Raw genomic sequence first — 14,488 nt, forward strand, 5'->3', positions numbered from 1 at the left:
AAGTGCGCTGACATAAGTCTAGAACTGAATGTTGGGAAAATGAAATCTATGGTCTTTTGCCCAAAAAATACAATACCTGAAACCCTGTGTCTGGAAGTGGGATGCCTCAAAGTAGAGAAAGTTATTCGGTATGACTATCTCGGCATCTGTTTTGCCAGTAACTCTGGGTGGGCTCTACAGTTACTCAAGTCCAACATCGCCCTTGAAAAAAGCTGTGGCACCTTGACAAAATAATTGTTCATGCATGGTGGTGGTGCGGTACACCCTGTACTTGATATTGATAAATCCCAAACTAAGGCGGTTGCATTAAACGGTGCGATTCATAGAACATTTTCCTATCGGATTGTGCCATTATAAAACGCTTCTGTGAATTAGACCCATAGAATCATCACAGCACTAAGGACTCTGGTGCTTCCTGTCCGCTTGCATCAACATCTCAGGCTCCATATTTGTTTGTCACAACTCCATCAAATTTTGCTGAGCCACAAGCAATGATGCCATCAAAATGGCAGATGGGAGCTATACAAGGCCACACTATATCACTTTACATGACATACATTTAGGAAGTCTCTGTTCATGTATAGACTAGCAACAGCATGCTTCATTGAAACATACTACAATATTGTCAACATGACACATCTACTCAATGCTGCATGCGTGTTGTACTGAAAGTAACTTTAGCAAATACAACTGTTGGCTTCATACACTACTTCCAAAACTAAATGCTACAAAATAGACTATGAATAATTGCATACAAAGCTCAACCTTGTTTTGGGGTTATATTCATGGTTAACCCACCAAATCTCATGACCATGTCAACGATGTTATGTTATGCACACTTCTAAAGCGCATCGGTTGCCCGAAGGCATCATGGCGATAGACCTGGAAAGTACAATGGACATTCAATGCAGCCAAATCAGAAGAGAAAGGTTTTCAAGGCCCTACGAAATGGCAGGTGGGCCTCAATGGTGCATAAAGCCCAGGGAAGAGAGATCCAAACACGTGCAACGACCACAGAAAAAGCATGGCTCCCCACCTGAGAGAGCCTAATCCTAGGAATGGAAATGGTGAGACAGTGCTGAGAGTGCAATACTCTCAAAGGGACAAAGGGACTGAACTTCTCTTGGTGATATTCTGCCTCATTTGTAAGAAAAAGCTCTGTGAACCAAGCACAGAGACTTGGACCTCACCCGTTGCTCGAAGGGAAGCCAGCAGAGCCAACAGAGAACCAGACACATGTGGGAGCTTTAGGGTGGATGAAGCACCGCCCTAGCTGCCGTGTTCTGCAGCAATTGAAGCCAGTGCAATAAATAATGGGGAGTGGTCCGATAAAGCGCATTGCAGTAATCAATTCCACTGATGGCTAGGACAGACACTACTGGAGCATGAAACATTTTAGGGTAAAACTTTATGAAGGGTGCGTAATTTAATGTGGCCCTTATGGCAGGTCAATGACACCTGCTCGGACAGAGAGGCCATAATCTGAATGCCTAGGTCCTTAACCGTCAAAACCGATTCAGGAAAAGGGCGAAGACTGGTAGGCGAAAACTCTGGCGTCCAAAACAAAAAGACGTTTGCAGTGCCAACCACCAGTACCTCAGTTTTTCCACCATTACATTTCAGCCAGTTCCTGGCCATCTATTCCCCCACGACCTCAAGGCAACTCCTAAGCCAACTTGCCATCTCAGGCTGTGATAGATCGAGATGCAGTAAAATCTGCGTGTCATCTGCGTAAAAGTAGCAAAGAAAGCTGTACACATGGATGATACCCAGAAGAGCCTGGATATAAATGGTGAACAAGGTGGGAGATACCGAGGAGCAGTGAGGAACGCTACACAGAAGGGGCACTGGCTGGGAGAGTAAAGGTGGCAGGGACACAGATTGAGTGTGCCCCAACAAGAAGGAAGAAAACCAGGCCAGTACCTGACCCGACAAGCCAGTGGAGGAGAGGCGGGAGACCATGGTGGGGGGCTCAGTGGTCTCCAAAGCCACTGACAGGTCTAATAGAATGAGAGCCCCAATCCATTCCTGGTCCACCATCAGTGCCAAATCATCCACAACTGACACCGGGATAGACTCTGTGCCTCGGCCTGGCCGAACGCCGGATTGAAAAAGACCAAAAAAGGAAGAGGTTTCCAGAAAAGTAGTTAAGAGAGGAGAGACCAGAGATTCAAGTAATTTCATAAGGAAGGGAAGCAAAGAAATGGGACGAAAGTTAGAATTAACCGAGGGGTCTGAAGACGTTTTGTTTAGAAGAGGAACAACAAGAGTTTGTTTAAGGCCAGCAGGGATATTTCCTGAGGCAAACAAATCATTGGCTGCCCTAAACAGCAGTGGAATGATCATGCCCGACACATCTTTCAAGATGGACAGGGGTACAGGGTCAGATGGAGAGGCTGATTTTAAACCATAAATAGCAGCCAGTATCTCATGTTTTTCCTCAGTCAAATTTACCCTCCACTGTTCAAAGCTAAACCTTATCCACGACTCCAGGAGCTGGGATACAATTGAAGTTGCCTAAGTGGATGTGGGTGGTACACCACCTCCTGCAGGTGGTGCTGGGGTATGTCTCAGTTATTCCTGTAGATTAAGTACCTGTCAAATCCACCACAGCCATTTAAATTTGTTCACTTTGGGAATGGCCATTTTACCAGATTTGGCGTGGATTACTTTGTGGGTGTATGGAGGAAGGGTGTATTTTTAATTGTATTATAAGTAGTGAAGTCAATGGATGGGGATCATATGATGTTTGGTGGGGGCTTGAGAGTTGTACCAGATATGTAGATTAGCTATCTCTCATATGAAAACAAATACTTGATCTAGTTACTCAGCAATGTCCAGAAAGATATGGACCATGTGCTTATCTAAATTAATACTTCATTTGATCATGATAGGTTTGACAGTTAGTAGGTTTGACACAGACAACACCTGCATTTTTCCTTTACGAAGAAATCATCAGCCATTTTTAACGAATATTGCAAAGCCTTCTCTAAGTCTTTGCCTGAATGATGTCCCCATGTATCCTCTTACATTTAGCCACATTAGATGTATTAGATACAAGGACTGTAGCTTCCTATGTTGCACATGCAATGACACTGACAGTTGAAGGTTTAATGGCATTGACGTTTCTCGTGATGGTTGGTACACTCATGCCCTCTTTCACATGTTCCATCCCATATCTCCCACACCTTCTAGGCAATCTAGTCTGTTGGATAGATGCCTTCTTCTACAGGCTGTGTGATATGTGTCCACCTGTTGCAGATGTTCCTCATTGATGACTTGTATTTATTAAGGAACAGGGTGTATTTCTGAAAAATGTACAAAGAAGGCAATAATCGAGAACAGAGCCAGTCCGTGTGTGAGGTGTTTTTATTTAAGGGCATTGTTGGACTGAATGTCATATTCTGGGTGGGGATGAAATAAAAGTGGGACTATATACCGGTAACAGGGACTGGAGGACATAAAAATTATTTTAACATTGAGAGTCCCAGGACAATATTTACATATTTACAAATTACACAGAGCAGTCCTGAGGGCGAAAGCAGGAGAGGTGGTTTAGATATTCATTTGGGTAGGAGGGTGTGGAGCTTGTGGGTTCCTTCTTTCGCTAGAAGATGGAATCTGAGCCTTGATTTGAAGAGATTCATTGAACAGATGCCTTTAATTACAGGGGGCAGGCATTCATTAATGTGGCTGCAAGTAGGGGAAAGGAGTGAAAGTAGGATTGGGAACAGAAGGGGAAGTAGTGAGATACTTTGTAAAAAAAAAGGATAATGGCCAGAGAGTTTGAGCTAGAGAATATAATGAGATGCATTCAGCAAGGCATTAGAGTGGAAGAACATGGATTGATTCATAGACTAGTAGCAGAACTGTAAAGAGCACAATATTGCATGTAGAGACAGTACAGGTGGATGAGGATCTAGGTAGATTGAAAAGCACACCTGCCATACATTTGAGGAATTTCCTTTGTGAGAAAAGGGGGAATTAGACTTGCAAATTAGCCCAGTTTGCTCAGCAAAAGTGTACCGGAAACAGATTTATTTGAGTGGGGATTGAGGTGTGGGTATATTTTTCTAATATTTAGGAGGTTGAGTTTGACTGTGATGACATGGCCCATGGCAACCTAGAAGACGAATTTTCGAGGAACACCCATCAGAGAGGCGTTTTAGTTAGGAGATGCTGGAGTCCCTTGAGATGAAGAAGGACTAGTCAGAGAGATACGAAGCTGCACAGTGAAGTGTTGTGTCCTTGTTGCCAAGGAGGGAAAGGGTTTGAAGGAGGCACATGGGCTACCCTCCAAAGAACTGCTTAATTATCTGCTCTTGTTCTGCTGATGACAGAACCTCCTTCTTCCCTCCTGGTAGCGGTATGTGTCTTTTTGTACTACCAACCGTTCCTGCGCTGGTGTTAATGGAATAATGTAAGCAGCATGCAGGCGCGACTGACATGCCTTGGCATCTAATGCACACACGCACATGCGGCATGTGCATTTTTTACCATACTTCGATCTAGAACTGCTGTTGATGTAAATTAATTACTGTGAGGTTATGACTTAGTAATTTTAGCGATTCACAGCAGCATGTGACAAGTGATTTGTTTAATTATAGGCAGCGCGGTACGTTGAACTTACACATTTGTTGAGTAACACTTCTAGAATACGCCGGTCTGCAGCACATCCAGGCCCCTGCTGAGTAAGCGAGGCAGGGGCGCGAGACGGATGAGTCATGACACACCCATGGTGCGTCAGACTCAGGCGTCTAGGGCTGCAACCATGTCAACAAGTAAAAACCAGCGTTGTGAGGATGCGTGCGCGTTCTCCCCAGCACGGCAGTACGAGTCTGAGCATGAAGGTGAGCTGAAGCCTCGCACTTTTGTGATTCTTGTAAAAGTATTTAACTAATGTCACGACCCTTGTACTTACAATCGTTCATTTTAACCTTTGTTTAAAGGCACAGACTCACTCCATGTTAGTATCACGTTATTACGTGTAAATTGGACGTGCCAACGTGCAAGTAAGCAATTACTTTATATTTTCTATTCTATATTACTGGCAGTACGACTGGATGACAACGTGATTGATTATATGTATATCGATTTTAGGGAGGATCTGGTATTTGAACCGAACTTGGTTCATTGAATTCGACAAGAGAGATATAATTGAGGTATTTACTTTAGAGTCCATACGTACAACCTGCACGTTATAAATTGAAATGTCAGTGAAACAGCATTTTTTCTATGTATTTCCTGGTGCTTTTTGTACATTTTGCTTATTATTATTCTGTTTATTTTCTATTATTGTTTCTGAAACATCCTGAAAACCACAATTGGAACTTTGGTATGTAATATCTAATTTATATATATATGCATATGTATTCTTTATTTCATAATATGTGAATGCTATGGTTTGCGTATAGGGGGCACAGCCCTGATGAAGGAGAGTGATATTCTCCGAAATGCATTGGCTGCATTAAACTGCTTTCCCTCTTTTTTACATGAGTCCAATGTGGTGGCCTATTATCTTCCATACAAGAGTTATGATTGAATAAATACAAACTGCATGACCAACCTCATGAAAAGAACAAGCATTAAATTGTGGATATACAATTATTTTCTATAAGCAGCAAAAATTGAGTTATAAACGAATATGCAATATTTTTTTAATCAGATATAGTAACCTCTTTTAGAGGTACAAAAGAGAGAGTGACCGTCCAGCAGGATATGATACACTGCACTTTCTTGGAAAAGTAAAACCTATCTGAGTAGATCCACCTTCGCCCTGCACCATCGCCACTACAAAGCTGAAATCCAAAAAGCCCACTACAACACCCAAATTCTCAACTGTGGAAATGGCAGCAAGGAACTCCACAAAATCATTTCTAAATTCGTCAAACCAACCTGTACCCCAGCCCATCTCAATCACTCTACGACGCGCTCTCTCTCTACTTCTACACCACTTCCCTCGACAGAACAACTACTCTTAACAAGAAACTGGCCCTCCTCTCATCGCCACAAAACCCGCCCGGCCTATCAATCACCCCCCCCACCCGCCACGGCAAGAACTACACCCACCTTCAACTCCTTCACACCAATCTCGAGAGACACATTTCTTGACCTTCTCTCTGCTCGGAAATCATCTGGCTCCCCCCTTGACGCCTGCCCCGTACTCAAATAAATATTCCCATCCACCTGCACAGAAGAGTATGCAAGAACCATCCTAAATGACTCCCTCAGCTTGGGAATCTTCCTCGACGCCTTCAAAATTTTACATGTCAACACTCTTCTAAAAAAAACATCCCTCAACCCTCAAAAACTACTGCCCTATCTCAAACACCAGGTTCCTTGCAAAACTCATCAATCGAACCGCATACTCCCAACTAAACGCCTTTGTCGAATCCAACAACCTCCTTGACAACGCACACGAATCCAACAACCTCCTTGACAACGCACAATCAGGCTTCAGACCACGACACAGAACCAAAACCACTCTGGACTCAATCTGGGACGATTTTAAGATTTGCTGCACTAATCCTCCTAGACCTCTCTGCCACCTTCGACACAATTAACCACTCAATCCTACTTGGTTGCCTCCACGTCCTAGGAATCTGTGGAAACGCTCTAAAATGGATAGCCTCCTTCCTCAACAACAGGAAACAAATAACCCTCCTCTCCACCTTTGCCTCAGCTGCTCGACCAGTCAATACTGGAGTATGACAAGGAGCATGCCTATCAGCTCTCCTGTTCAACCTCTATATGTCCACCCTCCGTGGAATAATCTGCCCGCACAATATCCTGTGCTACAACTGGATCTTCAAAACCATGTGCATTTCCTACAAATGCCAACAGGGCTCAGCCCCCATGTACCTGAATAAAATACTGCACACAAAAACTGCTTTAAGAATACTCAGATCACACAACCAGTAACTACTGGAAATACCTCGCTTCAAGAATTCTAAAGCAGGCGGCAGTAGCTTCAAACACTTAGCCCCGAAACACTGGAACTCCCGTCCCAATAGCATTAAAGAAGTGAGTTCCCTTTCTGGCTTCAAAAAATCACTCAAAACATGGCTTTTCAAATAATATGAAGTCCAATAACCCTGTGACTGAAATTATAACTGGAACCTTCTTTCTTGCATAATCCTTGTAAAATATGCTTTTTGTGTGCGCCATATTATAAATGTTAAGAATGTCTACAATGTATCAACTCAATCTTACTATGTAACCATGTGTTTATTATCTATGCAAATGTTAATAATGACTTATGTAATCTCGCCGTGATACCCGAAGGTCTGGGCGTGTAACAAATGTAATAATAAATAAATAAACTACGCTGATGACACTCAAATAATCCTAAAATTCCTCAACTCAGACTCCAGCTCTGTAAGCGATATTCAATCAACACTACAGCTAAGTCAATGCCTAGTCTGGGATGCTGAGGAAAACCCTTATTGATGTATTTTTATATTCAGTTCAGTACTCTGGATGACAACCCTTGTATAACACCCCCCTCTTAGAATCCCCCTGACCCCACTGAGCCAAGAAGTAGGTTTGTTTTGCAAATTAAAACGTTTATTTGAGAATTTAAACAATATATATATATCACACTTTATAATAAATTAATATCTGATAGTACACTTATACATATGATGTTGATCAACAATGGGTAATCTGGCACTAGCACACTTCTTTACAATCAATGAGTTAGTATAGGATGGATAAAGTAGCAAAACACTTTTATGATTTCAAGGGAAAAGCAATGAGGAATAAATGCAGTACAGAAATACTTGATATGATTTTAGCAAAAGATAAGACAATCACTTTTTCTCTGGCAATTCACCCCCTCCCCTATGCAATGTAAGAAATGGAAGGAGATGGAAAGGGGAGCACACAGTTCTCAGCAATGCAATCAAATACAATACAAAATTTAGTTCCCCCCAGCAAGCTTAGAGGAAACAGGTAGGAGTTTGAAACACAGGCCCAAAATGCTTTTTAAATGTGATGGCAATGGATGGGAAAATGTGTCAACTGATTTTAATTCCCTCTAGAGATTCAGGGTGAGTGGGAGATGCGTGTTGGTATTAGTTCAGGCTCACTTTAGCAATGCTCTATGAGTTATTACCAAGTTGCAACGGATTTTAACAAAAGAAAGAATGGAGCTGCTATTTTGACAAGTGGAGAAATTGAGCCAAAATCGCAAATGGCGGTAAATTTCGCGAGTGCGTAAATCGTGATTGCGGAAAAAGTATAAGGAGTAGGAAGATTAGATTCTAAGCTTTCAGAGGAAAGTTAAATCTCGTTCCTAGCCCAAACGGTTCCAGAGATACGGACGATTAAATAAAGGTAGTTTTTCGGATTTAAAGTAAACTCAAAATGACAGGTGACAGCTTACAGCTGCAGAATTGACAGGTGACAGTTGTGCAGCTTTAAAAATTACAGATGACACGATTTCTAGGAGGCCGTTCTACTTAGGTTAAAATAGTTTGGATTAGATTATTTTAACTAAGAGATTGGTTCTGCACAGTTCTGCTAGGTACTCACAATATAAATTTGAACTAGGCCTCGTCACGGATCTGGTCAACATGTCCGGCTGTGGTTCTGCTCACAGCGATCTGGGTCAGCTCTGCTCTGCTGGTCTAGCCCCTCTGGATTCAGCGGCCTCTGGTTCTGGATACTGCTCTGCTTTCCGGTCCGGATCAAGTGGATTCTGGAAGTAACACTGCTTTCTGGGTACTGGCAAGAGTTCTTGGCAAAAGAATTCAGACAGCTCGCCCGGCTGTAGAATAGTTTGCAAATGATTATGAGGCCTGCTGACAAATACCTTTGCTTGCAGAGGGCCTTCTTGGTTCAAAGGTCTGTAGTCTCTGTTTAGCTTGGAAGTCTAAGTGTTGGATCTCTGGATGTGAAGTCGTCGGTCAGCATGCTCCACAGCAAATTGAATTGAATGTCTCTACCTGTCCCAGCAGTCTCTTTTTATGCGTTTTGGAAAGTGGGTGTGTGCCTGGTCATAACTAAACCTGCCCCTCTCACTTATCATTGGCCAATTCCTCCTCTCTCCCTTGATTGGGGGATGGAAATGTGAGTCAGAGTGATGCTGTAGGTTTTATGGTCAGAGGAACCTCCCCTTGTCAGATTGCACACAAATCTATTTCTGACCCAAATACATATTTATCTATGTACCATTTTTCTAATATTATAGGTCCAGTTAGCATATTTTCTGTAGCACTAAACCATCCGATCCCTGTCTTTGTACGATGTTGTGTCCACTGATGACAGAATTCTCCCCTTTTCATCCAGATAACGACCTCTAAACCTTTCCAGATTTTACACAAATGTGCACCAGGGATATGGGTTACAGATGATAAAGTGTCAGATTTTTTACATGCATACATTTGGAGTGAGACCCTATTTTCTGCTACCAACCCCCCAGAATACACCCCAGGGTCCCAACACCTCTTAAAATGTGCACCGAAAAATCACAAAAATAATGATATTACTTATATAATTCTGACAAGTCCGCACTATGAGTTATCTATCTTTTTAAAATTATGCCCTGGTCAAAAAGGGGTGTGGCTTCCCCCATCACAGGGTGGAATAACTGGTTTATCCTCTTCCCCCAAGCCAGCTTGTTCACAGAGGCACATCTGCCCCCCAGTTTCTCCCAAGAGGAAGCTATTTTACGACACCCCCAATATAACATTTGCCTGAGCCCAGGACAGGCCTTTGTTCAACTCCCTGTAGTCCCCAGCTGCTCCACCCCTAATCTAATCAGAGAGGTGTTAACTCCTTTTGGCCAGGGGCAGAGTGGCTGAGCATCCAGTTTCAACTCTTGTCGGGGGTAGTTGTCAGGCAGAATTCAGTTTCATTAAGCCAGGTTTCAGCTAAATGTCACTTTTTCTTCCCAGTTTTGTACATTCAAATCAAACTGACAATTTTTACCTATACATTAAATAATGACTTCCTTCAAGTCATTTCAGAATATAGTTTTACATTGTATCCACCTCTTAGCAAGTCTTTCCTTGGTCTGGTTTTGTTTCATTTGTTCAGTTTTACACAAAAGTCTGGTGGTTTTAAAACGCCGGCTTTCTGATAGTGGTGAGTACCGTTATTGCAGCCATTTTTGGGATTAAGAAAGTGAATTCCCCACAGTTCTGAATTGCTTTTTGGCAATCAGCATTGCCATTCCCAATGGTTTCAGGCTACTGTGTGTGTAGCCCAATGGTGGTTTTAGGCAGTGCCCTGCTGTGCTCACAACATAGGCAAAAATGGGTGGCAGCCTATTCTTCATGTTTTCCCTGTGCACTCTCTGTGGAGTTCTGGCCATCATGATGTTTTCCATGTCAGTACTACACAGTTTTATGGTAGGGCTTGTATGCATGGGTAAAAACATCCCACTGCTCTCAGCCCGACCTCGTAGCCTTCCTCCTTGACATTGATCGTTGGATGACTACAAACCTCCTCTTCCTAAACCCCACTAAAACCGGAATCATGGTGTGCAGCAACACCAAGCTTCTCCCCGACCCTTTACCTTGGCTCACATCCATGGGCAAATCACCCACCACCTCTGCCACAGTAGAAAACCTTGGATGCACTCTGGACTCTGACCTAACCCTCTCTCGCCAAATCAACAATTTATCTGTCTTGTCATTACCACCTCAAAATTCTTAGATGCATTTTTCACTACCTCTCCTTTCCTAACAGACTTGCCGCTGTTAAGTCTATTGTAATGTTGAGACTGGACTACACTAACTCCCTTTATCTCAGAGTCTGATCATACCACCTCATTAAATTACAATGAGTACAAAACGCTGCTGCCAAAATGCTATTAGCACTGCGCCCAAGAGACCACACCTCTCCAGCTCTCAGAACACTCCACTGGCTCCCAGTTGGACGAAGGGCCACTTTCAAGACTCTGCACATCACCCACTGAGCAGTGCACAAGACTGGCCCTCTATACCTGCAAGACAACCTAAAACCCTACCACCCACCGCGCACTCTAAGATCAAGCTCTGCCCTCCTTTTAGTGATACCAAGCACCAACTCGGTCAGGATAGGAGGAGCCTCGTTCTCAGCCTTGGCCCCCACTCTATGGATCTTGCTTCCACCTCACATCTGACACACTGAAGACTACTTGCCATTCCGCAAGCTACTAAAAATATGGCTCTTCCCATAACACTGATGACCACCCAAAGATGTGTCCGAACCCTCCAGCAACCGAATGATGAAACACACACTGAACCTGTCCTACCTGGTGCTCACCCACATGATAGGATAGAATGGATGAATTAGAGAGAATAATTGGAGTGAATGGAGTAGGTGGATGTGGTAAACGGAATGGGTGGACACAGTAAACTGAATGTCAGAATTGATCGAGTAGAGAAAATAAAGGAGTAAATGGAGTGTATGGAACCGATAGAGTGACTGGAACGGATAGAGTGAATGGAACGGATTGAACGGATGGAGTGTATGGGGCGAATGGAATGGATGGAATGGATGGAGCGGATGGAGCGGATGGAGCGGATGGAGCGGATGGAGCAGATGGAGGGGATGGAGTGGATGGAAAAGATAGAATAGATGGAACGGATCGAACGGATGGAATGGATGGATCGGATGGAACGGATGGAAGAATGGAACATATGGTACGGATGGAAAGGATGGAGTGGATGGAACGGATGGAAAGGATGGAACAGATGAAACGAATGGAATGGATGGAACGGATGCAAAGGATGGAGTGGATGGAACGGATGGAGTGGCTGGAACGGATGAAGTGGATGGAACGAATGGAGTGGATGGAACAGACAGAGTGGATGTAATCGACAGAGCAGATGAAACGGAGGGAGTGGATGGAATGGATGGGGTGGATGGAACGGATGAAGTGAATGGAACGGATGGAGTGGATGGAATGGATAGAACTGATGGAGTGGGTGGAACGGATGAAGTGGATGGAACGGATGGAGTGGATGGAACAGACAGAGTGGATGTAATCGACAGAGCAGATGAAACGGAGGGAGTGGATGGAACGGATGGGGTGGATGGAACGGATGAAGTGAATGGAGTGGATGGAATGGATGCAACGGATGCAACGGATGCAACGGATGCAACGGATGGAATGGATGGAATAGATGGAACAGATGGAACAGATGGAAGAATGGAACGGATGGAACGGATGGAAAGGATGGAGCAGATGGAACAGATGGAGCGGATTGAAAGGATGGAACAGTTGAAACGGATGGAATGGATGGAATGGATGTAAAGGATGGAGTGGATGGAACGGATGGAGTGAATGGAACGGATGAAGTGGATGGAACGAATGGAGTGGATGGAACAGACGGAGTGGATGGAATCGATGGAACAGATGAAATGGAGGGAGTAGATGGAACGGATGGAGTGGATGGAACGGATGAAGTGAATGCAACGGATGGAGTGGATGGAATGGATAGAACTTATGGAGTGGATGGAACGGATGGAATGGACGGAATGGATGCAACGGATGGAACGGATGGAGTGGATGGAACAGATGGAGTGGATGGAACGGATGTTGCCGATGTTACGGATGGTGCAGATGTTACGGATGGTGCAGATGTTACGGATGGTGCAGATGTTACGGATGGTGCAGATGTTATGGATGGTGCAGATGTTACGGATGGTGCAGATGTTACGGATGGTGCAGATGTTACAGATGGTGCGGATGTTACAGATGGTGCGGATGTTACAGATGGTGTGGCTACTATGGGGGGTGTGGATGCTGCAGACGGTGTGGATGCTGCGGATGGTGTGGACTTTGCAGATGGTCGGACATTGAGGATGGTGTGGATGTTGCGGATGATGTGGATGTTACGGATGGTGTGGACATTATGGATGGTGTGAATGACGTTACATATGGTGTGGACGTTACGGATGGCGTGGACGTTACGGATGGCATGGACGTTACGGATGGCGTGGATGTTACGGATGGCGTGGATGTTACGGATGGTGTAGATGTTACGGATGGCCTGGATGTTACGGATGGCCTGCACGTTACAGATGGTGTGGATGGACTTTACGGATGGTGTGGACACTACGGATGGTGTGGATGTTACGGATGGTGTGGATGTTACGGCTGGTGTGGATGTTACGGCTGGTGTGGATATTATGGATGGTGAGGACCTTACAGATGGAGTGGATGGAACGGATAAAGTGGATGGAATGGATAGAACTGATGGAGTGGATGGAACGGATGCGATGGACAGAACGGATGCAACGGATGGAACGGATGTAGTGGATGGAACAGATGGAGTGGATGGAACGGATGTTGCCAATGTTACGGATGGTGCAGATGTTATGGATGGTGCAGCCTTGGTGATGGTCCATAGTCCAGTCCAGCGGTCACGTTAGGTAACCAGAAGCCATTCAGACATCTGTGCTGTGGCTGCAGCACTGAAGAGTCAAAAGTTGGTGAACCACAAATTCCTGAAACCCTGCACCTACTTCTGCCACTGCACCCGTCCTCAACAAAAGGCATCAAAGGTCCGCATCAGTCTTATCCTCTTCAGCCCGGCCTTTTGGGAGTCCACAGCATGTTTCACCTTTGTGGGACATCCGCAGCCGGGGTAACAACCCGCCAACGGAGACCACTGTGAAGACCAAAAGTGCTGCCTTTCCGACACTGTCTGGTTCCTCTTTTTCTCTAGGCCTCGACATCCCAGAGACTCTTTCTTGCAAAGGGGTCCATCCTTCCGGGGTCCCATTGAGTAAAGCCAAGAAACTCCACCACTTTGCCTGCCAAGGCACCAGAAGTACTGTGACCAGGAAGAGCATCTTCCAGGCTCAGGAATCATGCAGGGGTCCCAGATTAATGTGGCATCCCAGGTACTTTGGGGGCAGTGGAACCTATAAAAAGAAAAGCAGAGCATTATTAAACATATTTGGACTGGGGTGTAATAGGCAAGATAAAGTACTCACACAGCATCTATATTTAAGTCTAAATAGAGTATACTGCCAATGTTGTGAAACTAACCTGCCTCTCTTCCTTGATCTATGAAGTTACTCCTTGCTTATGATTGCTATGCTTTTTAAAAACTGTCAGCAGTTGGTGCATTATCAAAGAATCTAAGTATTGTTTGGTTCTGCGTAGAGTATAGAACTATTTACCATTATTTGAAGAGAATTGCCTGAGTGCAAAGTGTATTATTTATGTGTATATATTTATCTGAGCCTTATTTTATATAAAGAAGCTGTGGGCATTGCTTTGTGAGTGCTTGGGGACTGAATGTCCAACTGAGTTTCTATAGAAATGTATAGAACATAAAAATGCAAACAACTAACTAAAAACACTAGCATAACCCTACTCATGTAAATAGAAGACTGAGATATGCAGACATTCTATGTCACTCTGGGCACTTGAGCAGGGGGTTGTAGGCAAGAAAAGAAAAAGCTGGAAAAGGGGCCTTGGAGAATCAACAAGATCAAGCAGGGCTTCTTAGTGATTTTCAGTGGTCCAAGCAGGTTCTAGTGA

The 14,488-nt window shown here is 44.2% G+C and overlaps 1 long non-coding RNA gene across 2 annotated transcripts; it reads left to right on the top strand.

Moving 5' to 3' along the window:
• The first annotated feature begins 4,763 nt into the window (after nucleotides 1-4,763).
• Nucleotides 4,764-5,590, top strand: LOC138497645 (uncharacterized). Of its 2 annotated transcripts, XR_011278626.1 has the most exons (4): nucleotides 4,764-4,850; nucleotides 4,950-5,012; nucleotides 5,101-5,162; nucleotides 5,415-5,590. It is a non-coding gene; the product is annotated as an uncharacterized lncRNA (long non-coding RNA). The 2 variants fall into 2 exon arrangements; XR_011278627.1 differs by lacking the exon at nucleotides 5,101-5,162.
• Nucleotides 5,591-14,488: the final 8,898 nt, after the last annotated feature.

The sequence above is a fragment of the Ambystoma mexicanum genome, chromosome 5q (genome assembly GCF_040938575.1).
Source record: "Ambystoma mexicanum isolate Mex_15411 chromosome 5q, UKY_AmexF1_1, whole genome shotgun sequence".
Taxonomy (NCBI): Eukaryota; Metazoa; Chordata; class Amphibia; order Caudata; family Ambystomatidae; genus Ambystoma; species Ambystoma mexicanum.